This window comes from Triturus cristatus, chromosome 2_2 (assembly GCF_964204655.1).
Source record: "Triturus cristatus chromosome 2_2, aTriCri1.1, whole genome shotgun sequence".
NCBI lineage: Eukaryota > Metazoa > Chordata > Amphibia > Caudata > Salamandridae > Triturus > Triturus cristatus.
The window spans coordinates 1,079,102,409-1,079,128,626 of NC_140582.1; the positions used below are offsets into that span (position 1 = coordinate 1,079,102,409).

At 43.4% G+C, this 26,218-nt stretch overlaps 1 long non-coding RNA gene across 1 annotated transcript in view; it reads left to right on the forward strand.

The window, feature by feature from the left end:
- Positions 1 to 17,799, forward strand: part of LOC146863171 (uncharacterized) — a 187,981-nt gene extending 170,182 nt beyond the window's left edge. Inside the window, exon 2 of the long non-coding RNA XR_014978221.1 lies at positions 12,177 to 17,799. This is a non-coding gene — a long non-coding RNA (uncharacterized LOC146863171). The remainder of the gene's footprint in view (positions 1 to 12,176) is intronic.
- The last annotated feature ends 8,419 nt before the right edge of the window (positions 17,800 to 26,218 follow it).

The following is a 26,218-nucleotide window of genomic DNA, read 5'->3' on the forward strand; positions in this document are numbered from 1 at the left end:
GGTGTGACTACTAGCAGTGATATTTACTTTTTCCCTACAACACCATGTCTGAGGATGATGAGATAAGGAGCTAGAGCTGTTGACCGAGGAATGAAGTGGCCCACATGGACCAGTTGTTTGGCAAATCATCTTTTTCTGTACCTAATGCCCAGAAAAACAATGTTTGGAACAGCATCCTGGAACAGTAAACTCTCTTGGTGTCACCCAGAGGACCACACCTGAAATAAGGAAACGCCTGCATGACCAAAGTACTAAAGAGATGGTGGCCAGCAAGATGGCTGAGGCCCATTTCACAGGTGGTGGACCCTTCAAACATCTTCCTCCCACTCCAGTGGAGTCACTTATTGAAGGTACACTTGAACCTCAAAGTATGATGGGAGTGTCAGACATTGACACCTCTTATTCTGCAGGCTCAGGCTAAAGTAAAATATTTTCTTGCATACATTTTCCATAACATATTGTTTGTTAGTCTTCATCTACATCTAAGCTATAAAAACTCAATGTAGATGTTTGCTGTAATTTGAAAATGCATTATGGGAGTTGTAGTACAACTAAGTTATATGGGGTACTGTATGTTGATGTATAAACTACACATATCTACATATATTCTTCATGTTAAAAACACATAAATCACATTATCAACAATATTTCACAAACTTACTAACCATGTATTTATAATAACTATATACATACTTTTCCACAGATCAAACAATCATTGAGGTGGAAAAAGCAATTGACAGACAAGTGGAAATTGAGTACAGCACAATTGCTACTCCTATGCTCATGACTAAAAGGAAGGTGATAAGGTGCAAACACAAGGCAGGAACACAACTTATTATGCGCAGGACACACAGACAACGTAGGGTCCAACAACAAACAGTTCACAATGAGGATGTCTCTGATGACTTGTCAGACAGTTCTCAATTGTTTGGTGACCTTGAGAAATCAATGGTCACAGTACAGCGCCTGCAAGCCAAACAGATTAAAACAGTGAATAGGCTTCTGCAAAGCATGTCACATTCAGTGATGCAATTGCATAAAGGTATAGAGCTTTGGATTGCTGCCATGGAGGAGGAGCAATGCATGCTGAGCCGCAGGTATAAGCAGCACATGGTACGCTTTGACGCATTTACAAAATCAATAAATCGATTGGCAGTAGCCACCACCTGAAAGTGAAGATGATTCTAGCCTCAGTGGAATATCTGTGCCAGATGGATGCTGTACAAGGTGAACTCGCCAAAACACATCTGGCTCAGATATATCCCCAACTCCACAGCTAAGTCCTGCTAGGAAGGCGACTGACACAAGAGATCGTAAAAAGTAATTTTTGTATGAACTCAGATGTATGATACTAGATTGTTATATTTGTGTTCTCACAATTTGTTGCTTTGATTAAACAATAACACCTATAAGGATACAGCTGATGATACATGATTGTAATACACTGTTACAACCTGAATAAAAGGTTATCTTTCATTAAGGGAAAAGCATTACCATCATGTGTTGGCTATTTCTTAGATGTGCTCATCATTCTTACCTTAAAAATAGTTGTTTGGGATCCCTGTACATCGTTTCCCGTCCTGCTGAATCTGTATTGGTGGTAGTTTGTCATCTGAGTCTGATTCTGGCTCTATGTTGACATTGTGAAGACCCTTCCTCATGACTACGTTGTGAAGAAGGGCACGTGTGTCAATGATTTTGCAACAGGTCTCTGGTCTGTACAGTGGTGTTAACCAGTCTTATATAGGCATCTAAAACGTGATTTCTGTATTCCAAATGTCCGTTCAATTATTTATCACTTTGTTTTGTGTGCCCTGTTATACTGCTGTTCATTTCTGGTTCTTGGATTCAAATATGGTAGCAGTACCCAAGGGTGCCAGACATATGCACTGTCTCCTTATATAGTTTACCAACAAACTTAGATAGTATGAGAAGGGGAAACAATTAGATTATTTTACAAAGATGCTATTGAACACTGTATGAACTGAGTTTGCAATCCTCTAATCAAGTAAAAAACCATCACCAAATTCAGATAGTTATTTATTCCACTGTGTTGGAACATAAAGGAGCCATCTGCGCTGCCTGGGAATATGGCTCCTAGGTCAGTTATGATGCACAGTACCTGAACATTGAGTAAATGGGTGCTTCACCTGTTTCTTAAAATGAATTCATTTGCAGAGGGGGGCATACAGCAATATGTGTGCCATCAACACAACCAATAAAACACTTCTTTTGTCAGTTGTATATCTTTGGGAGTGTTTGGGACTAAAAAGTGGTTCAATTTACCAACCATGATGTTCAAAACCCTATCAAAACCTAGAAAATGCACTTTGTGACACTCCCCCTGCCACTGCTATAACTCCCAAGTAACTACCAGAAGCTAAAAGGTGTAGACACCACAAAACTTGCACATGTAGTGTAATTGCATTGCTTCTGGCTGTTGGGGTTTGTAGCAGAGGATGTAACTCAGCTATTCAGTCTATACTGCTCATAAATCTCCTCAGTCTGTTCAAACAGGGTGATCTTCACCCTAAATACCCTCTCCTGTCTCCTTCTCCGCCTACCAGCCAAAATCCTCTTCCTCCTCTCCAAAACATACAGAGCCACCATTCTGAAAGAGCCTGTTATATTTCGAAGAAAATGTCGAGATCCAGTTTGAAGTTGATTTGAAGAAAGAGTTTAATCTTCAAGATAAAATCCCATCCATACAAGTTCACCAGTACAGCAACAGCTCCTAGTCAACTGTCCCAAACTCCCTTATGACCTATATACATTCTATCTCTGACTACATCAAAACCATAGAAACATTTTGTATGACAGATAGGCATAACCATAGAGAACCTGTATAAACAAATCATCAAACAGGACACTACACCATCTCCCTTCCCCAACAAATTAAATACATTTGTATATGTAACTGCACCCTACACATAATCTTCAAGATAACCTGGTCTCTTCACCAATCTTGAAGACTGACGTGTAGAACAATCACTAGTTTGAGCATTTCCATATACATTTATATATATACCTATACACTACACATAATCTTCAAGATAACTTGGTCTCTTCACCAATCTTGAAGACTGACGTGTAGAACAATCACTAGTTTGAGCATTTTCCTTTACAGTCTTGGTGACCCCTTCTCTCCTTACAACAACCACTCTATTAAGATTCCACACCCGATGGTCTTCTGTTCTAACCGCATTCTTGAACACTTTAATGACCATCATAGGATCAAAATATTTTGAATTACCACTCCTCACATGACCAGGACGTTTTACCACCACCACATCACCAACATTCACTTCCAACTTTTTGACTGAATTCTTTTTGTCAAAATAATATTTTCTTAATAATGCTTTCTCTTCTTCTCTTTTTTCAACCAGTTCTTCATCACAGACTCGTTCTTTCCCCTTATTGAAACAATAATCATTCACCCAAAATGGTTCCAAGTGTGTATTCGGAACCCTACCACGAAACAAAAGAAAGGGAGATTTCCCTGTAGTAGAGTGAGGAGTCAACCTATAATCCTCTAATTTCTTAAGTACTTCCTCCTTCCATCCAATAGATAAAGATTTAGCCAAAGTAATGGTTTCTTTTAAAACCCTGTTGAGTCTCTCTACCATCCCATTAGCTTCGGGATGATAGAGAGAACATGTTTTATGAATGATTCCACAGGATGACAAATACTGTTCCATCTCTTTAGAAACTAGTTGTACGCCATTATTACTCTTAGGAAATCCTTCCTTTGCAAACAACTGTTTAAGGCACTTGATGACATTAATTGAATCCACAGTGTACAAAAAGAAAACCTCAGGCCAGCGAGAATACATGTCAATCACAACCAATAAAAATACTTGAGAACCATTACTATACACAGGACCTAAAATATCTAAAGCGATATCCTCCCATGGTTGCTTTGGTCTCCTTCTCAAAATCATAGGTTGTACTCTAGTAATTTTAGACTTATCACTCAAATTACAAGCAACACACTCACGTATTTCTCGTTCCACCAACTTATCCATTCCTGGCCACCAATAAGACAATCGTAATCTCTCCTTCATTTTAGAGATACCAGAATGAGTAGCATGTGCCAAATCAATCAAATCCTTTCTAAGACTTACTGGAGGAACTAACTTAGTACCACGAAACAACATCTCCTTATCCACAGAAAGTTCATTTTTCACATACCAAAAAGGTCTTGTATCTTCTGATCCATTTTTAATACTAGACCAATTTCCCAATAAAAGAGACACAACCTCTTTAAAAGTTACATCCAGTTCCATTTCTTTTCGCCACTTCTCTTCAGATATATGATCCGCATCCAAAGCACACACCCACTCATAACTTAGATCATTACTATCCCCATCACAAGTGTTACTTGACACCAAACGTGAAAAGACAATCCGCTATTCTATTGTTAACTCCTGGAATGTACTTGATTGAAAAAGAATATTCTTGCAAGCTTATAATCCATTTTGTTATGCGACTAGAAATAGCATCCAAACCTTTCTTCTCAAAAATTTCCACTAAAGGTTTATGATCAGTTCTCACCTCGAAATTCACTCCCCACAAACATTTCTTCAGTTTTCTGATTGCCCAAAAAACTGCAAGGGATTCCCTTTCAACCACAGAATACCTTGTCTCAGGGTCTTTCAAAGCTCTAGAAAGAAACAAGATGGTTTTAATTCCTTGAGGACTCTCCTGTTGCAAAACCGCACCTAACCCCTTCTCACTAGCATCAGTTGTAAGAATTGACTTAAGCTTGGTATCAAAACTTTGCAAAAATGGTGCATCACTTAACTTCTTCTTAACATCAGAAAACTCTCTTTCACATATATCCGTCCATCTGAAACTAACACCCTTCTTTAACAAACTTCTCATATTGACAGTTAACTCAGAAAAATTCATGATGAATTTCCCATAGTATTCTATTAAACCAAAAAAACTCATCAATTCTTCCTTTGAAGTAGGGGAATGCATACCACGTATAGAAGACAACAAATCATCTTTGGGTTTGACCCCACTACCTGAAATATTGTGCCCAAGATAATCAATAGAATATGATCGGAACTTACACTTCTCAATTTTAATGGTGAGATTAGCATCAGATAACCTAGACAGAACAGATCTGAGGCGGTCATCATGTTCATTATCATTATCACCAAAAATAAGTATGTCATCCTGATAGATGCAGACACCCGGTAAACCTTTCAAAACCTTCTCCAGTGCACGCTGGAAAACAGAAGAAGCTGATACCAAACCGAATGGCATTCTTTTAAATCTAAATGTACCAAACGGCGTGATGAGAGCAGTAAGGTCCCTGCAAGATTGCTCCAATTCAATTTGATGATAAGCTGAAGTTAAATCAAGGGTGCTAAAAACCTTAGCACCACCCAGAAGAACTAAGAGTTCCGAAATATTAGGAAGAGGATATCTATCCACAACCACACTCTTATTTAATTGGCGTAAATCTATGCAAAGACGCAAATCACCGTTCGGTTTGCGCGCAGCGACCACCGGAGCCATCCACTCCGTTCCCTCAACCTCTTCAATGATACCACCATTTTTAAGCTTGATGATCTCCTTTTCCATGTCAGACCTAACAGCCAACGGGACATTCCTGACTTTACAGGCAACCGGTACAGAATTCTCCTTTAACATTATCTTATGCTGATAACCTCTCATGCAACCCAAATCTTTTTTGAACACTTTTGGAAAATCACACATCAATTCATTGACCAATTTCTCATCTTGTACAGATTCTACCGTACATACATCTCTTAACAAAATGGGTGGATCAGAATTTGGATCAAGATAAACCCCCAAATCTCCCTGATGAATCCAGCTAATTATACTGTCACCCTTTTTTGAAACATAAATTTTCCCCGATACAAATCTTCCCTTGTACTCAATCAATCCCAGAAAGTACCCATGTAATTTAATGGGTTCTCCCCCATACGCCAATGGAATTATGTCAGCTTTCAACAAAACAACTTTTTGCTTCAATTTCTTGTTGTAAAAATCATTTGAAATTATAGTAATTTTTGCTCCTGAATCAAACAAGACCTGAGTTAACTCCCCATCAACTAAAATTTCATCCGTAGGACACATTTTCATGTTGTTATCACTTCCTATCTCTAAAATTATTTGACCACACTCAAAATCTTTGTACATCTCTCTTGAATGCTCATCTTCATAAACCTCTACCATTTTAACTTTTGAATTAAGCTTAGTCTTACACACAAATTCAAAATGACCCTTCTTTTTACACTTCAAGCACATATGACTAAGAGCAGGACACCTTTTATCATTAGCAAGATGCCCTAACTTATCACATCTGTAACATTTAAAAGACATTGACTTATCAGATAAAGTATTACTTATTTTGCTCCTATCCACTTGACCTTTGTCTTTTGTTTTAAACTTGACATCACTTTGTTCTTTAACCACTTGTACCTTGGCCTCCTTAACATTATCCTTTTTTATGATGGCAACACACTTTAATGAATGTTCTATCTTTTTAGCTACAACAATGACCTCATCTAGAGTAGGGTCATCTCGTAACCACAATTCTTCTCTTACTTTATCCATATTACAACCTAACATGAATTGATCACGCACATGTTCATCCGTCAGGTTTTCAAATTTACAAGATGAAGCAAGTTTCCGTAAACTTGTCAAATAATTTTCAATAGATTCACCCTCATTCTGCAGTCTCTTCCCAAAATGATACCTCTCCAATATCGTGCTTACTTTTGGAAGATAATGCTTGTCTAACTTAAATATGCATATTTCATAATCATTTAAACCATCTGACTAAGAAGTTGCCAATTCAGGGAGATGATCGAACACGTCTTGTCCTTCTGAGCCCAGGCAATGAAGCAAAAGAGATGTTTTCCTTTCAGCACTCAACGAAGCGCCACACACCCTAGCATATCTTTCGAATACACTCTTCCATTTTTTCCATTTAATAGGAGGTTCACCAGGTTGGGAAAGAAAGAAAGGTGCTGCAGTAACATTCTGCATTGCACCAAACATAAAGTGAACCCTCTTTTTTTTTTTTTTTTTAAATAAAATATATGATAAATAAAAAGAAAACTAAAATAAATTTTAAGGACAATGGAACTGTGCGTTGTAACCTAAATGATGGTCTTATGACATACAATTAACATCTATATCATGGAGATTAAACCCTAATATGCACATACATTAGCGTGCATATCGCTGTCGAAACTGTTTGTAATTTCTTTCCTGGAACGCTTTAAATACCAGCGTGTAACTCTCTGTCAAAAATACCTCTTAACTGACATGAGTAGAATTACTGTACCATACTGGAATTGAGACTCGCTTTAGATCACTGGTGTGCGAGTCACCGATGAGGAATTCAAATTGACTGAGAAGCTCACTTTGCCAAGCTGATGTACGAGTCACGGATGAGGAATCCGAAGTAGAAACAAAACGTGCAAACGTACAAGCGTTTTTGAAGACTTTTTATAGTTTGCACCTGGTTACCACCTGATACACATTTGCATTTCCTAAATGTCCATTTTGCGCAAATCACAATTAGGAAATCCTATATGCATAGTGCTAGCGAATCGCCATTTGATAATACCAATTTGCGATTTCCAATTTCGAAATGTAAATGATGCAATGTCTACATAATAGAAATTGAAAATTGCACCATCGAAAACGCCTTTCGTACATACCAAAAAACACCATTTTGCATTTTCCTAACGACCTTAAATAGCGATTTGCACCGGTAGAAAATACAAAATCGCTTCGTACCTATGGCCCATAGAGGCATGCATGCACACAAAACTGTGGTTGGATGGACCCACTTCTAGAAGGATCAATATGTTGATAAGTGTTGGTGAGTGAATGAGTGGATATAGATATGAGTGTATGTGTCAATAAATTGATTGATTGAATATATAAACAAACATCATGAAATCAGACATATGTTTATGTTTGAAAATGCTACTTGTTTCTATTTTGTTGTTTCAAATTGATTTAAAGTGTCTCCTGTACTGAGATTCTGCTTGTGTTTGACTTACACAAAAGATGACAAGTTCATGTAAAGCACGGTCAGTGCATTCTGCTCAAACTTGTGGGTATGAGTACCACAAAGCATCTACTGATGGCTCTGCTGTGAGAATGTGTGGCACTGAAAACATAGAACAATTGTTTTTTCAAGGTGATTGGAAAGAGATACGCAATGAGGAAAAAACAATGACTTCATTGTGAGCGAATTATGGCTCTAATGAGAAATATTTGATGGGAAAAGAAAAACATACAGTGTGTTTTAGTCACTCAGGCATTCTATGAAATACACACTATTAATTACATGAACTCTGACACCGTCATGGAGAGGACATTCACTTGAATGAATATGAACCAATTGCATGAGGAATTTTCATATCAATCACGTGTTACTTGCGTGCCGGGCACCAATGATAAATGTCACAATGTTACATTTCCCTTCCTCTAATATTGCTCTGTCCTTTGTATTTTACATACACAATGGGTCTGATTTACAAAGGTGAATACAATTGTTTGCTTCTGTTCTATTTCCAAGTCAATACATGTATAGAGCGGATATCCGACTTGACGTTTTAGGAGTGTGTGGTGCTGTGGATGCCTTCTGTAGCAAACTATTCTTTACTGGATCATGAGCTGTCTTATACTTTCAAGACAACTTGTCCTTGTCATTCCTGTTCTAGTTCCTCTCTTGTGATTAGGGTAGATTACTCAAATAATATAAAGAAAGGAGTCTTTTGAAATTATTATTTCTGTTTGTGTCAAACCTGTATATAGGAAAGTTCAGTTGATGCATTCTTTCTTAGCAGATGAACATCAGAGGGTAGATTGTATAACTTTTCTCTGAAACTGTTCACGTGGAGCAATTTGTCCTACAAATATAGAGGTGCTAGACCCATTCTACTCCTCTTACCAAATGATATGGGGTGATTACCTGTTAACCCTCCTCTTCTTTTACCCCATTATTAAGTTAGTCTGCAAAGTGAAACAGTTTGTTTCATGTAAGCATTATATGTACTCATAACTTCCCTCGTACTTTCCAAATAAAAAGTATGTCCTGTAGCCGTAAGTGGAGTTTGAACTCAACTGGAATATCTGGAGGAGAAATGAGTTCTGAGTTCAAATACTAAATAAACTACAAGGGACAGTTGTTCACAATCACCAAGTTCTTACATTATTGCCAAAGTTGTCTGTTAAAATGCAAAACTCAAAAACTTGCACACCTCTCCTGAGAGGTATGCCCCTTAATGAGTAGTTTCTGATAATACCGACCAGGGCTGGAAAGGAGATCTGCCAGAATAAGATTGAAAAGTGTGGGGGTTAAGACACACACTTTTCTTAGGTCTTGGGGGGGAGGGCTGAACTTTTCTGGACAGATGAGCAGCATCTCCTACCTTTATTCTAACCCAGGTGTTGGTATGAAGAAGGATCAGGACTTGCAGCAGAGGCTGAGGTGTATTCCAGCTGGTGGGTTTATTCCAAAACTTGCCACTGTCTATTCGATTAAACCTGTCTTTTTAATCTATAAAACAGAGGTAAAGGGGCTGATGGTTTTTCTTGTGTTGATCTAGCTACAGTGATAGAGCCAGTAGTTCCCATGCCTTTTGCAAACCCTGTTTGGTTAAAGGGAATCAAACATCTTTCGGCAGCCTAGGATGATAGCTCCTCAATGAGCCAGTCAGCGAAGTATTTTAGCTCAACGTCTAGGAGTGATATAAGTCAGAAATTTGCGGGCTCAGAGTCATTTCCACCTCTGCAAATCAGAGAAATAGTTGAGCATGTCCCTGAAGAGGAGATGAGGTTAAGAGTAGTAATGCTCTCAAAGACTAACTCCAAGTTGTTTGCCCAGACATATTTGTTCTCTTTGAAAATGGCAGATGGAAGGCCATTTGGGTCAGTCTTGCTCAGATGCAGCATGCTCTCAGATTGGCAGAAGTGCTTTGAGAGATACTCAAACCAGCGCTCTTCTTGGATGTTAACTGTTGTTTTCGAGGGATCATTTAGGTTGCTCACTGTTTTCCGAAATTTCTCATGTTTGTTGGTTTTTAAATCATGTAGAAGTCTGGCACAAAGTTCATTGTTAGTCTCTATTTTTAATTCCCATCTGCATTTCCTGTAGGCGGACCTTGCTTTTATCATTCTGACTTTCAAGGAAAGGTTGCCTGAAGTTTTTTGATAAGCCTGGAGGGCTTGATTTGTGGAGCGCTTTAATTCTTTTCGTTTTCTCTGAGCGTTTGTCCTTGTTGCTCTGAGTTGGTTATTAGCACTTCTTCCAGAGGTTGTATATTGGGCAACACATTGCATAGTAAATTGGTCCCAGGTGCTGTAGGTGGCCTTTGGCTCCGACAAATAAGCCAGGAATTAACTTTTGCTGACTCGGAGAGTCCATGAATTGTGCTAGATGTCAATTTTAGTCTTTCATTCTTTATTGCATGGATACTACCATGTATTACTTTGTCTGAGGGGTGGTTATCAGGGATAATGGCAAGGCATCTTTCGGCAGCCTAGGATGATAGCTCCTCAATGAGCCAGTCAGCGAAGTATTTTAGCTCAACGTCTAGGAGTGATATAAGTCAGAAATTTGCAGGCTCAGAGTCATTTCCACCTCTGCAAATCAGAGAAATAGTTGAGCATGTCCCTGAAGAGGAGATGAGGTTAAGAGTAGTAATGCTCTCAAAGACTAACTCCAAGTTGTTTGCCCAGACATATTTGTTCTCTTTGAAAATGGCAGATAGAAGGCCATTTGGGTCAGGAGCTCTGTCGCGGCGGCTTCTCGAAATTTGGCGTTCAATTGTTGCTGCATGAAATTTCAGAGGACTGGAAGCCTGTACACTGGGAATCTTTTGAAACTCTTCTGATGCCATTGACTAATAAGCTGGAGTCTTGCTCAGATGCAGCATGCTCTCAGATTGGCAGAAGTGCTTTGAGAGATACTCAAACCAGCGCTCTTCTTGGATGTTAACTGTTGTTTTCGAGAGATCATTTAGGTTGCTCACTGTTTTCCGAAATTTCTCATGTTTGTTGGTTTTTAAATCATGTTGAAGTCTGGCACAAAGTTCATTGTTAGTCTCTATTTTTAATTCCCATCTGCATTTCCTGTAGGCGGACCTTGCTTTTATCATTCTGACTTTCAAGGAATGGTTGCCTGAAGTTTTTTGATAAGCCTGGAGGGCTTGATTTGTGGAGCGCTTTAATTCTTTTCGTTTTCTCTGAGCGTTTGTCCTTGTTGCTCTGAGTTGGTTATTAGCACTTCTTCCAGAGGTTGTATATTGGGCAACACATTGCATAGTAAATTGGTCCCAGGTGCTGTAGGTGGCCTTTGGCTCCGACAAATAAGCCAGGAATTAACTTTTGCTGACTCGGAGAGTCCATGAATTGTGCTAGATGTCAATTTTAGTCTTTCATTCTTTATTGCATGGATACTACCATGTATTACTTTGTCTGAGGGGTGGTTATCAGGGATAATGGCAAGGCACAGTTCCTGTGGTGGGTGGTCGCTTTCTCCCCCGGGTATTATGGAAAAACTAATGACAAGATGGATATGGGGTGCAGCGAGCACAATGAAGTCTTTTAAAGAGCTGCTTATTGTGGTTATGGAATGTAGAGAACGGAGTCTTGTCAGTCGGGAAACAGCCATTGATTGCTCTTAGACTGAGAAACTCTAACTCCTTTATGAGCTCTCTGCCCTTTTTGTCATATTTGAAAGTGAGATTTTAAGTTTGTGCCGGAATTGACCAATATGCATTCTGAGAGGGTAAAAGCGCATCGTCTTGCTGGCACCCAAGCAGATTCTTATTAAAGTGACTGAGAGTATTATTTCAGTTGACATGGGCCCATCTTGGAGGACACAGTTTTCCTTTTTTAAGTACTATTATTGCTGTTCTCAGTCTCCTTCTTACTTTACAATGCATTTCATGTTAGCTGTGAAGTTCTCCTTCCCATGTGTCTTCATAAGTATGTTTAATCAATAAAATAAATGAATAAAACCATTTTGTCCCGGTTGACCTACAAGCCCTCTTACAAAAGAGTGTACTGTATTAAATTTGCTGACTTGCCATGATTGAGTGTACACCAATATGTGGAATGCCTTTGCCCTTTTTCCATTTGTCACATATTTCCTTTTCTGCCTCTTACAGATTTTTTTGCCCTCCTGTCCCTGCTGGTGGCGAACATTTGTACTACTGGGCTCCTTGATCCAAAGCATCACAAATCAACATTTGCTACATTGAAGACAATTGGGATCACATTGACCTTATAGTCTGAACTTTGCTCCACTTGTCTTGGCCATATGTTCTAATGTGATTGTGACCACAGCTCTGTCCACTGTGCCAGGATTAGCTACGTGTTTGTGGTTTTTCCTCTGTATTCCACAGGGTTAAAAGGCAAGAGGAATACTAATGAGGCAAGGGCAGACAAGAATGCACGGATTATTTAGTGGAAATCTTCAATACTCTAATTGCTCTTCCTCATCCCATAATAGTGAGGTGAGTCCACCTCCCTCAGGCACCACCTGACCCAGCTAAACAAAACAAAAAACTTTCCTAAACACTCCTGCAAACGCCTCCCCCATCCCTTCCGTTGAGGAGCGACAGTGAAGGATGAGATGACCATAGAACTTCCCCAAGCTTTGGAGACCAAGGATGTCACAACAGACAGTGAGGGAAGGTCAGAACTACTAGATCAAGGAAGGGTAACGGAGATTCCTGGTTGGTAATTGACACATTACTGCCTCAGCCTTTCCGTGTCCCAGTCCTTACATTATGTGAGGAAGTAACAAAGTGGAAAACTCACGACCCTATCATAACCAACTACAGGTAACCCCCTGGCACCTCAAGATGCTACCAGAAGTAACACTGCAACTGTGGAGGAGATCATTGTGCTCTCTGCACCCCGTATCCTTCTTGTCATCAGTTTTTCCATGATAGCATTGAGAAAGTCCGCATGCACCGCAATCATCCCACCAGAGACCATTAAACACTCACATCTCACAAGAGAGGGAGTCGAACAGCATGACTAGTTCCACAGGCTAAACTAATTAAAACACAGAGTTTCTAAAGGTCAGATAGAACAGAAACATACCATACCCACCACAACATGGACAGGTAGGCAATCAGGACTGAAAGGTCCTCAAGAGGAAAAGAAAAATAATGCACCAACCAGCCATGGACAAAGAAGACACTCAAATGAAATGGCTTCAAAACTGACCAACAAGACAACCCTCTAGGATCACCATGTGTGACAGCACCGCTGGACGCAATGAAGGGGATCCCATCCAAGGTCCACCATACTCAGTCCTCTAGAAGCGAAACAGAAGCTGCAAATCCTGGTTGAGCTCATGAACCCAGGACGAGACCATCCATCCTACAAGGAAAAAACTATATGTGGAAGGAGCATAAAAATAGATCAGAAAGTGGAAATCTTATCAGACAAGGGAGCCTGAAGGAGGCTACCATACAAATGACATCACTTTAGGTAGAGAGATGCCAAAAAGCAAGAGCAACAAAAGAAATAAGCCTCACCTTCCAAAAGAAAGAAATACATCAGGACACAGCAAGATGATAGGAATATTCTTCCAAGTCAGCAGGCTAAACAAAAAGCGAACAGAAGACATTTACCAAAACAAGCCAGGTTAGCCGACTTCGCTCAGTCGGCCCCACAAAGCAGCGTCTGCAGGGACAGGCCAAAGAACAGGGAGTTATGTGGCTTATAATCCCCTTGTGAGGTGAGGGCCTGAAGAGCATGATGGGGGAAAGGACTTATGCTAGCTGGATCAGGGAGTGCCTGGTCGAGTAGAATTCTCCTCATAAACCTAAGAACTGGGGCGAAGGAGGGTTGAGGAGATGACGCCAAAGGACGCCTCCTTTCATTGGTTTTACCCTTGTATTTCATCCTTGAAGACAACAGAGAGAAGGACAAAGTCCACACATTGCAGTTATTTTATTTAGTACGACGAGAAGTTTGCTCTAGAGCCTTGTTCTGATTTGAAACAGCTTCGTTGTTTTTCTTCAGAGCATTTTTGAGGAATGTTTAAATACTTTGGCTGCATACAAGTAAGGAAGAGCTCAAGGGCCTCCGGTCACAAAACTATTTGTAAGTGCAAATCTGATTTTCAGGCGTTTACAGGTGCAAGCTATTCTCAAAAGGAATCATTTTACCTAAATACTTTTACTAGACATAATAATATCCCCTGGTGTGGTTGTAACATTAAACAAGAGTTTGTCACTCCCAGCAGGTGAGGAGCGCGTATTCCACGTTGGATGTTGCCCTGTAAAGTTTGGAAACACCAATAGACAAGAGTTTTTGAGTATGCAAAGTAACCAGTCGTCACTTTTCACACCTGCTAAAATCAAGAGCAAATAGCTTTTTTTGTTGCAGTTTTTGTATATCGCGACCTCGAGCACTTTACATGAGCAACAGTTAGGTTACACAAGGACACATTAATTTTTGGTAGGCACCGATAGATTAAGTGAATTGCCCAGAATCACAAGATGTTGAGTGTACGCCGAGATTTGAACCTGTATCGCCAACTCAATCGTCGACAGATCTAACCATTATGCCATATTCTTAGAGGTTTCCAAGGCGGGAGGGGGATGGAACACCCCGAGAGTTGGTTGAGGAGAAGTTGTTTCTCCACAGAGAAGAATAATTTCCGTGTGAAGAAAAAAATGTAATAAAATCGTGCTGTTGGAATTTTTAAAAATTGATTTTTAGCAAAACGTTCACAACTCACAATTGCACTGGTGCACATATATTCATGCCTGGATGTAGCAAGATCACTACTTATGGGTATAATCTCTTTAGTATCTGTGTTTCCATTCACATGATTTGCAGACTTATTATTTCCACGTAAGGCTGAGATTGTTAAAATATAAACCATGTCTTTTTTTGTGAAAGAGTTGCTCTGTAAATTCCAATTCATTTACTGTCCAAGAATTACACTGCAGTGAGGACAGAAAGTCGTCTTTTCTCTGGCTTTCCACCCTAAATTACAGCTTTCTCGTTAAAACCGCCCACACATGTGATAATTACGCCAGGGGCCTAGGAACTGTTTGAGCCAATGTGAAAGACAGCCTGCCAGATGGAACTGCAGTTAACATTGATTTTTCGTCGTTATGTCCTGTCCTTTTCGAGTAAGTGCAAAACAAGCGATTTGCATGCTTGAAGCCCAAGGCTTTGTGTTTTTGCAGCCGTTTATAAAAGACAGAATATTTACAGCAAATGAGAAACACTGTAACGATTACTAACCCGTAGCTACTCTCTCTGCAGCAATGTCTATCATGAGTTTATTGGATGCACGAACACCCAGGCACAAATATGACTTGCGCCCAGACTTAGATGTGCCTTTGCAACAGTTAAGCAGTTTTATACAAAAAATGAGGTGTAACGTGAACATAATATTACCGCATTCTTTACATTTAACATTAACATTTCCCTCCGGTCCAAAGCTGCCGGATTGTGCAACTTCCTTGAAGGTGATAACGCTAAATTGGGTGCAAATCAAAGTTCCACAGCAGCCTGTTACACCTATCTTGTTTTTCATTCCTCTGCAATGCAGCCTACCTACCAGTATTCAGATGCGTCTGCATACTGCCAAGCGGCGGCTCCTCCACTGCTCTGTGAGCAGTTCAAACGATAATACCGCAATGTTATTCATTTTTCCGAACTGGCTTAGGTGCGGGTGGGGCTGGGCCGGCCAGAGGGGGGAGGAGTGTCAGGCACTCTCTAAGGGCCTAATTACGAGTCTGGTGGTCTGAGGCAATCGAACCGTCATTGCACCACCGCAACCGCCAGGGAATCGCCAAGCCCTGGTGGTGGCACGGCGGACAGTGGCTCAGTAATATTCTCTGCGGCACCACCATGCATATTACGAGTTTCAAGACCACCAGTGGTGTCATGGATGTCTTTCCTCCATGAAAAGGCTGGCAGTCCTGAAATAAAAGGGGTCTCTATAGTGCCCCTTGTGCCCATGTGCATGGGGATGCATGTAGGGGGGCACAACTTGTGCCCCACTATGTGCATGTACCCCAGTTCCTGCACCACATGGACTTTAGAGTCCATGCAGTGCAGGAACAGTTTTTGACGTTCCCATTGCGTAGCCTATTTTCAAAGGCTCTGCCAAAAAAAGCCTGCTAGACATGAGGAAACACGTAATCTGGTGGGTGGTTCCCACGCAGGTTTGGTGGTGTGGGAGCGGGCTGCCTGCATGGCAGTCTGCTCCCGCACTGCCAAACTCGTAATCGGCCCCATAGGGTGCATGACGGTTTGACTGGCCATCTTGGGCCGGCCAAACAATCTTGTGCACTTAGCATGTTTTCCACCTGGCTGTATTGCACAGCCTGGGTGACAAACATGCACAGGCTCCCAGTCCCTGTCTGGGTGGCAAACCACGGTGCTCAGTTTGATCACGTTGCTGCTGTTACGCCGGTGGCAGCAGGGCCATGATTGGCATGGGGAGCCTGTGTGCTTCCTGCTTTTAGGAGTCGAGGACGGAGAGGTGGCGGCCGGCCTGCAGGTAAGTGATTTTTATTGCTACATGTGATCATTGCCCTTAGGTACAGGCTGATATTACAGCATCACAATTCACCAATACACTACTCTGCTTGAAAGTCTCCTCTGCTCCGGACATCCAATGACTCAAACACTGCCTACTCCTCTACCAGATCTTCAATTGCACATGAACTAAAGCAACAACTGTTTCAAACCTGGCACAACTATATGAACCTCATCTTTCTCTCAAGGCCATATTCGTATTCACCCTGGACATTGATCAGCGCCTCAAGTAACTCATCACGATGAAAACCAAGGCAACCTGAGTTATATCTGGGTGATGCGATTTATGGCATTTGATCAACAACCTATTAATTCACCTGTACTGTATAATAATCTTCACACTCCAATTATGTTACAAGTGGACTCTATTATGCCCTCCCTCCAACTGTAACTCCCAGGCAAGCCCGGGACACTCGCACTCAAATGTTTCATTACAGCATCACGTTATTTCATCCACACTCACTCTTCCAAGTACCACTTAACGTCTAAATGGAAAGCTAACAGGCAAGGCACAACAGCCTCACATTCAATGGCTGGCCTTTGGGAACTGCTGGTACTTGAGGAAGTACAGTTTCCATATGAGTTCAACTGCTCTAGAGAATCTGCAATATTTTATCCAGAAGGTCATTGGGTGATCTGTGCTTAGTCAAAGCCTGAAAATGTAGATAGCAACCAATCCGGTTTTAAGCACAATCCAAAATTGGGTTGAAGGATATCCACGCATAAGTGGTAAAGTGACTTCATGAAATTAATTTTAAGCTTTAAAAGGTCTACCTCATGCAATGTTCCATTCTAGTGTTGTAGTTTATTGAATTGGATCATTTTTATATTACTTTCCCATCCATTGGCAGGGTACCATTGTGGTTTATGTTTAGTCAAGTAAGTTGCTACTCTGTTGTGTATCAGTGGACAAGGTTTTATTTGATGTGTCAGGTATGAAAAGATTGTTTTCATGTCATATGTGGGGCTCGGAGATATGCTCCAGCCTTGATGAAGCAAAGTTTAAGGAAGGAGCAGTATGCGAAAGGGTGTGACAAATAGTTTCGAGAGCTGCACATATAAACCAGTTGGATTTCTGGGTGGGGGAACAGCCATGCTGGCTTCGATGAAATTTTAGTAACTAAACAGTTTCATGTACTGTAACACATTACTAAATGAAGGGATCAGTTGAGTCAGAAAATAGCTTTTTCTTAATAAAAATATTGATAGTTACATTATTTGTTTCTGGTACTTTGTTGAACATGCTTTAAAGTCTGCATTACTCAAGCCTCGTCACTGAAGGGCAAAGCCATAACAGATGTTCATGATCCCCACATGAGATTGAATTTCTTACATTAATCTACAAGGGGAAAATATGCATATCAATTTCTTTTTATTTAATGAGTTAATCTGTTTCTATGTGCTATGTGCTGATCGCTCCATCCACTACAACTGCCCCATCCACCAGACCCACAACACACTCCACCTACTACTCATTCACATGACTGTTTGTCAGGCTGGTAATGGGACGCCTGGATAGAAAATCAGCACAGGAGTTCTTCCCACCGGAATGTGTTTGACAATGAAGTTGAATTCTTACATTCCATATAGCAATATTAACAACCCTGGGCTGACCTTGTTAAGAGCATTTACAGACATCATATAAACAAGAGACTTATGGTGAGTTACAAGGATGGATTTTCCACAGAAAAGTTGCAAAATACCTAGTCGCCCAAACGCAGACTAAAGCCTCCCTTTCAATCGTACTGTAGTTGCACTCAGGTTTAGATAGGCATCATGAAGCAAAGGCAATATTGTGTTCTTTTCCCTCAACCACTTGAGCAAGTACAGCTCCCAGACCCACACAACTTGCATTCACCATAACCACAGACTGCACATCATCCCTGAAGGCATGTAGAGCTGGTGCCTTGACAATCAGATCCTTTAGTTTTCAAAAGCAGCCTTTTCCGAGCTGTCCCAAACAGATTGCTCACCCTTCCGTAATAACCTCCTAAGATGCTGTGTCTGAAGAGAAAAATTGTCAATAAAGTGTGAGTGTTACTGATATAGCCCCAGAAATCATCTAAACTGTTCCTTGTCCTCGGGTGCAGGTCTGCTTTTGATTGCATCTACCAAATCTGTTTTGGGCCAATGCCTTCTCTTGAAATGTGGTGACCAAGGTAATCCAAACTGTCCATAAAAAATTTGCACTTCTCTTTTTTTACAGTAAACCCATGCCTCGCCAAAACACCCAACAACTCAAAGCATTCAAATGATCCTTCAGATTCCTGGAAAAAAACAGGATGCCATCCAGATATGCCAAGACACTCTCACACTCTCCAAACAACTGAACCATTAGTTTCTGGAAAACTGATACCACAAAGACCTAGCCAAATGGAATTCAAGGAACCTAAAAGCCCCAAAAGTAGTGGTAAAGGCTGCTCGAGAGCATTAAACCTTCCTCTACCTCTGCTTGGTGATATGCCGCTCTCAAATCTATGCATGAAAATATCTTGGCGCCACCCAACTGAGCCAACATCATAAATTTTGAGTAAGAGAAAACAATCAATTAAGATCTTCCTGTTGAGAGACCTCAGGTCAAGGCAAAGTCTAATGTCCGATGCCTTCTTTTTAGTCACTACAATGGGAGATACCCATTGAGCAGAGTCAACATGCTCAATAACTTTGCCTGCACACAATTTCTCTGAATGCTGCTTCAATTGGTTTCGAACACTCAGGGGAACATTTCATACTTTATGGATGACAGGAACTGTTTTTTCCTTGAGGATGATTTTGTGTTCATAGCCCTGTGCAGTATCCAGCTTGTACTCAAACAATGCCGTGTGCTTTTCTAATAGGCATTGAATTGAATCAGTCTGAGCAGAAATCTCCATCTAAGAAATGGGACATGAGGCCCATTATCTTAAAACCATCCCAAATTTGCCTTGATCTTTCCAACTTAATATGTTGTAGCCTTTTTTGGCCATGTGCACTTTTGTGACAATTGATCTGTTCTTGACCTAGATCCTTCAAAAAAATACCCCATCATGTCAATGTCATGGCTGCCATAGGCGAATGTGTGAACATTAGGGGGTAAAAGCTGTTTGGAATTCCATTCTTTGACATATCAGTCACAAATGTAATGGGAGATCCCAAATCCACCTTGACCTGGACTTCCACACCACCTATGTAGACCATGCAAACCAGCTCACTGTCTCTTTTCGCTCATGTGTCGCTTCCACAGTTTTTATAGACAAGACATCTTTGTTAACTCTCTGAGCGGAGTGTGCTTTAACATCTGGACTATCACCACACTTTGCAACCATAGCCACTTTTATGTGTTTTTTCCACAGCTGGGCATCCTTTGGAATTTGATAAATGGGCTTTGGGGCCACACCTGAAATACCCACCAAGTTTCCTACCCTCTAAAACAGTAGTGGCCACGGCCGGACTGGGAACATAAACCAGGCCTGGCAATATCCACTCCACTGGCCCAGGGGCGAGGGGGTGCTACTCAGAAGCGCCGCTGATGCTTTTCTTACAGGGGGACTGTTAGAAATGGGGGTCTCTAGTTGGCAATAGCTTGCACCTTTGTTCAAATAGGGAACCTTGCTTCTAGTCAGGGTAAGTGGGATACACTCCTAAAATAACCCCTGCTCACCCCCTTGGTAGCTTGGCATGAGCAGACAGGCTTATTGCAGAGGCAGTGTGTAAAGCATTTGTGAACACATGCAGGAATGGACACCACACTAGTTTAAAAAAATAAATAACCTTTATCTAAACCAAAACAAGATCAAACGACAAAAATCCACAATACATTTATCAAGATATCCTTAAAAATAGGTCATTCACTGAAATAAAGCTTGTAGCAACAAATAACTCCACCTGGAGTTATAACGACTTCCTGCCAGATGAAAATTCCAAAGTACGTCGCCGACCGCGAGGTGCGCGACGGCGGGGCCACAAAGAACAGTACCTTGGAAACGACGAAAGCAAAGATGAAGCACAGCGTCGGGGAGGTGATGCTTCGTTAGTGCCGAGCGGCATCGGCTCCTTACGACCCCAGGTGAGGTGAAACCTCTATTCCTTACTGCGGCGCAGGGGAGGTGAGGCATCTGTTCCTTACTGTGTCGGGGAGGTGACGTCACAATCAGTCATTCAGGGGGATTGTAAAGCGCGCTACTCACCTGTGAGGGTCTCAAGGCGCTAGTGCGGCGGGGGTAGCAGCTCCAGGTCAGTTGAAGAGCCAGGTCTTGAGGTGCTTCCTGAACGTGTGCCGGGTCGGGGAGCGTCTGATGTTCACAGGGAGCTTGTTCCAGGTCCTGGCTGCGATGTAGGTGAAGGCTCTCCCGCCAGCTCTGTTTCTGTGGATGCGGAAGACCTCTGCCAGGGCGAGGTCGGCGGAGCAGAGGTTCCTCTTGGGTACGTGGAAGGAGGCACTCTAGTTGAGGTATTTGGGTCCGATGTTGTTGAGGGATTTGTAGGTGTGGGTGAGGAGTTTGAAGGTGACCCTCTTCTCGACGGGTAGCCAGTGGAGGTCTTGTAGGTGTTGGGTCATGTGTTTGTGACGCGGTGTCCCCAGTACGAGTCTTGCTGCGGCGTTCTGGATGGTTTGGAGCTTGTGTAGGAGAGTTATGTTGATTCCGGCATATAGGGCGTTGCCGTAGACCAGTCTGCTGGTTATGAGCGTGTGGTTGACGGTCCTTCTGCAGTCAGGGGGGATCCATTTGAAGGTCTTGCGGAGGATGCGCAGGCAGTTGAAACTGGTGGAAGCGACCGCGTTGACCTGGCGGTTCATGGAGAGGGATTAGTCGAGGATGATGCAGAGGAATCTGACGTGGTCTGTGGGGGTGGGTGTGTTACCGAGGGCGGAGGGCCATGAGATGTTGTCCCAGGCGGAGGTGCAGGGTCCGAAGATGGGGACCTCGGTCTTCTCTGAGTTGAGCTTCAAACAGCTGTCTTTGATCGAGGCTGCGACATTCTTCATTCATTCATGGAAGCAGAGTCTGGTGTCTTCGGGATTCTTCATGACAGATAGGATGAGCTGGGTGTCGTCGGCGTAGGATACTATGCTGAGCCCATGCTGTCTGACGATGGCGGCAAGGGGGGCCATGTAGATGTTGAAGAGCGTGGGGCTGAGTGATGATCCTTGGGGTACTCCGCAGCTGATCACGGTGGGTTCGGACAGGAAGGGAGGGAGTCTGATCCTCTGGGTTCTGCCTGAGAGATTGGATCCATTTGAGGGCGGCTCCTTGTATCCCTGTATCGTGAAGTCTGGCTGCGAGCGTGCAATGTGAAATGATGTTGAAGGCTTCGGAGAGGTCGAGAAGGATGAGGGCCGCAGTGTGTCCCTGGTCGAGTAGCATGCGAATGTCGTCAGTGGCGGTGAGGAGGGCGGTCTCGGTGCTGTGGTTGCTGCGGAATCCAGACTGGGAGGCATCTAGGATGGAGTTCTCTTCGATGAAGGCTGTCAGCTGGGCGTTTGCGAGTCTCTCGATGACTTTGGCTGTGAAGGGGAGAAGAGAGATGGTCGTTAGTTCTTGTTATGTTATGTTAATGGAACTTGTATAGCGCATGGTTACCCTGGGGTGTCCTGGCGCTGTGCATGCCTGCTGGTTGTCTGTGAAGAGAAATTACTGAGTGAAGAGCCAGGTTTTCAGCCCCCTTCTGAATGAAAGGAGATCTGAAGAGTCCCTCAGGTGGAAAGGGAGCTCATTCCAAGCTTTGGAGGCACATGTGATGAAGCTTCTGCCACCCCAGCTGGCCTTTTTGATCGGGGGAGTTACAACTAGTTTGGCTTCTGTAGACCGAAGATTTCTAGTGGGCATATACCACTTAAATTTCTGCCTCAGGTGGTTGGGGCCAATACCATTGAGGGCCTTGAAGGCCATACATAGGGCCTCAAAACGTGCTCTTAGCCTTACGGGGAGCCAGTGAAGTTGTGCCAGCTCTTTCTTTACAGAGACGAATTTGGGAGTGCCTGTGATTAACCTTGCTGCTGTATTTTGAGTGATTTGCAGTCTATTGATGTGCTTTTTTTGAGTATTTAGCAGAAGACTGTTGCAATAGTCGATCCTTGCCATAATGAGGGCTGTGACCACTGTCCTGAGACTGCTCTCGGGGAGAAAGATCTTTATTTCCCTTATTATCCTAAGGATTAGGAAGCAGGCCGAGACCACCATGCTTACGTGGTCACCATAAGAGAGTTTATTGTCCATAATCACCCCCAGGTTTTTTGCTTTCCTGGTGGGTGATGAGCATACGCCCAGCTCGTCTGGCCACCACTCTGGCGTCCATATATTGGGGTTATTTCCAAATATAAGGACCTCTGTTTTTCTAGAGTTTAATTTTAAGCAGTTGGCTGACATCCATCCAGAGATGGCCTTCATGCAGTTTTGAAAGCAAGCCCCAGTTTCCTTCTCCTGTCTGTGTATGATTGACAACACTATTTGTGTATCGTCTGCATATGAAGTTATTTGAAAGCCATAGGACTTGATCAGGGCTGCTAATTCTAGTTCTTCAGGTCTGTTGGGTCGGCTGTAAGTTTCTTGAGAAGGGGTTTAACCTCCGCCCGCTTCCAGTCGTATTGGAAGATGCCGGATCTGAAGGAGGCGTTGATGGTCCGTCCTAGTTCGAGTGCGATGCGGCGGTGGCCCTGTGGAATATGTGCAGTGGACAGGGGTCAGTTGGGGCTCCTGAGTAGGTTTTCATCATGGTAGAGGTGATGTGTTTGACGGTGGCGGATTCCAGGTTATGATGGTTGGCTTGTCGGCGGCGGTGTAGAGGGGGATGGGGTCTGGCGTCGGTTCGCTAAAGTTGTCGTAGAGGGCCTTGATCTTAAGATGGAAGTAGTAGCTTAGCTTGTCGCAGAGTTCCTGGGAAGTTGTGATGTCCGTGGCTTCGCTGGGGGGGGGGGGTTTGGCAAACTGCTGTATGACGTTGAACAGTTCCTTGGCATTGGTCGCGTTGGCCTGGACTTTGTCTCTTATGAAGGTCCGTTTGGTGTCTCTTATGCGTTGGTCGTATTCCTTCAGGGTGCTCCTGTGGTTGTTCCGTGCTTCCGTGGTATTCTGGTTTCGCCAGGTTTTCTCTAGGCGTCTGCAGGAGCGCCTGGCTTCTTGTAGTTCTGTGGTGAACCAGGCGGACTTCAGAGGGCGTTGTTTGGCGGGGAGGCGGAGTGGTGCGAGCTTGTTGGTGCAGCAGGAGATCCAGCGGTGAAATTCTTTGGCTGCGGAGTTGGTGTCGGTCGTGGCGCTGGGGGGAGTTTGGCGGAGGGTGGTGTTGAGGTGTCCGTCTGTGACCTTGCTCCAGTTCCTGCATGGCAGGCGTGGGGGAGGCTTGGGTGTGGTGGTGTTGAAGGTAAAGTGGACGCAGTGATGGTCCGTCCATGGGGGATGGGTGGTGTGGCTGAAGAGGATATTTGTCCCTCCTGCGAAGATGGGGTCGAGGGTGTGTCCAGCTCTGTGAGTGGGCGTGTTGACCAGCTGCTTCAGTCCGAGGTTGTCAAGTTTGTCGAGGAGGGTGGTGGAGTCGGGGTCGTTGCAGTTGTCGAGGTGAAAGTTCAGGTCCCTGAGTAGAATGTTGTCCATGGAGATGATGGCGTGGGGTGCGGTGAGCTCGGCGATGGTAGTTGCAGACTGGTTGCGAGGTCCAGGCGGTCTATAGATGAGGGTGCCGCGTAGCGTGGTCCTGGGGCTGGTCTGGATCTGGAAGTGGAGGTGTTCTGTGTTGGAGTGGGGGGCACTCGTGCTGGATGTGGGGGCATATTATCAAGAAACGGCGTTAAAATTATCGCCGCTTTAGCGGCAGAAAACTGCCACTAAAGTGACGATAATGGGCTTGATAATATGCCCTTGAGAATTCCTATAGAAGCTCATGTTCTTGTGTCAACATGGGCTTCTACTGCAATTCTCTGCGGCATATTATCAAGCCCATTATCGCCGCTTTAGCAGCAGTTTTCTGCCGCTAAAGCGGCGATAATTTTAAGGCCGTGCTTGATAATATGCCCCGTGGAGAGTCGGAGGAGAGTCTTGTGTGTGATGGCGAGTCCTCCTCTTGAGCGGTGGGGGTGGTCCTTCCTCTGGATCTTGTAGCCATCAGGGATGGCAGTGGCGATGTCGGGGCCGAAGGCGTTGAGGCATCTGTTCCTTACGATGGTGCGATGTTAATGGATTCGGGAGGCACCCACGTCGAGGATCGGCTCCGTGTTGAGGAAGCACCGGTGTCAGTGAGGTCGGGGCTACGGTGCGGGCTGGAACGTCACGAGTGGCGGCGTCGGCTCCAGTGTAGGGAGTGGCCTCGATGTCGGCTTCGGAGTTAATGCGGCACGGCATCAGCAGGCGTTGGGCCTACAGTGCATGTTGGGCGGTACATCAGGCTCTTCATGAGTGGCGCCCATGGCTTCAGTGCAGGTTATGGCATCGCTCGCCAGTGTTGGTGTTGCAATTTCCTTCTGTGGCAGGTGAGACAGCAGTTCCAGATGCAGAGAGACAGAAGGGGTGAAGTCTTTGTGTCCCTGAGACTTCAGAACAGGAGGCAAGTTCAGTTTCAAGCCCTTGGAGATCTTCCTCAAGATGACAAAGCAAACAGCAAAGTCCTTTTCTCCTTTCCTTGGCAGCAAGCAGCCACTGCAGGCCAACCCCAGACAGCAAACAGCACCTAAGCAGTATTCCACCTCAGCTTCTCCGGCTCTTCTCCTTGGCAAAGGATTCTCTTGATTCCCAGAAGTGATCTAAAAGTCTGGGGTCTGGGCCCCTCTTTTTAGACACCAAAATCCTTTGTTCTCTGAAGGCAGAGAGTGTCTGTACCTGGCCAAAAGCAGTTCTGTCCTCACTGGTGCAGCTTTCTGGTAGAAAGTGGGGACAGCATTGTTGAAGGCAGACCAGGCCCATTCAGGTGAAAAGGAAATCTCCTCACCCTACTCTAAATGCAACCCAGGTCCATTCAGGCCATCAGACTTCTGGAGCCACAGCCCCTCTCTAGCCCCTGTCATCCAAAAGCCAGACATGCAATACACAAACCTAGCAGAGGCACACTGGATGGTTAGGCAAGAAAATACACACTTTCTAAAAGTGGTATTTTCAAACAACACAGAATGTAAAAATCAGCCTCACTAAAAGATGCATTTTAACATTCTGGGTTCCGACATACTAAACTTTCTTTTTCTACCTTGATCCTTGGGCCAGTTATGTTTATAAAATGTTATAAACAAACTCCCCATTCTATCCTATGGGAACAGGTAGCTTTGCAATAGTGAAAAACAGAATTGACAGTATTTCACTATCAGGACATGCCATACACACCAGGGCATGTCCTACCTATATGAAAGGTACCCCTATGGGCAGGGTGCATTGTATGTACAATGCACCCTGCCCACAGGGGTACCTTGGGCCTACCTTAGGGCTGGCTAACATGTAGAAAAGGGAAGGTTTAGGGACTGGCAAGTGTGTACACTTGCCAAGTCGACATGGCAGTCTCAGACTGCACACAGGCTCTGCAAGCCAGAGGTACATTTTACAGGCTGCTTCTGTGGGTGGCACAATCGGTGCAGTAGCCCACGCGCATTTGATTTACAGGCCCTGTGCACACACAGTGCAGTATACTAGGGTCTGACAAGTAAATCGAATATGCCAATCATGGAATCACTAAT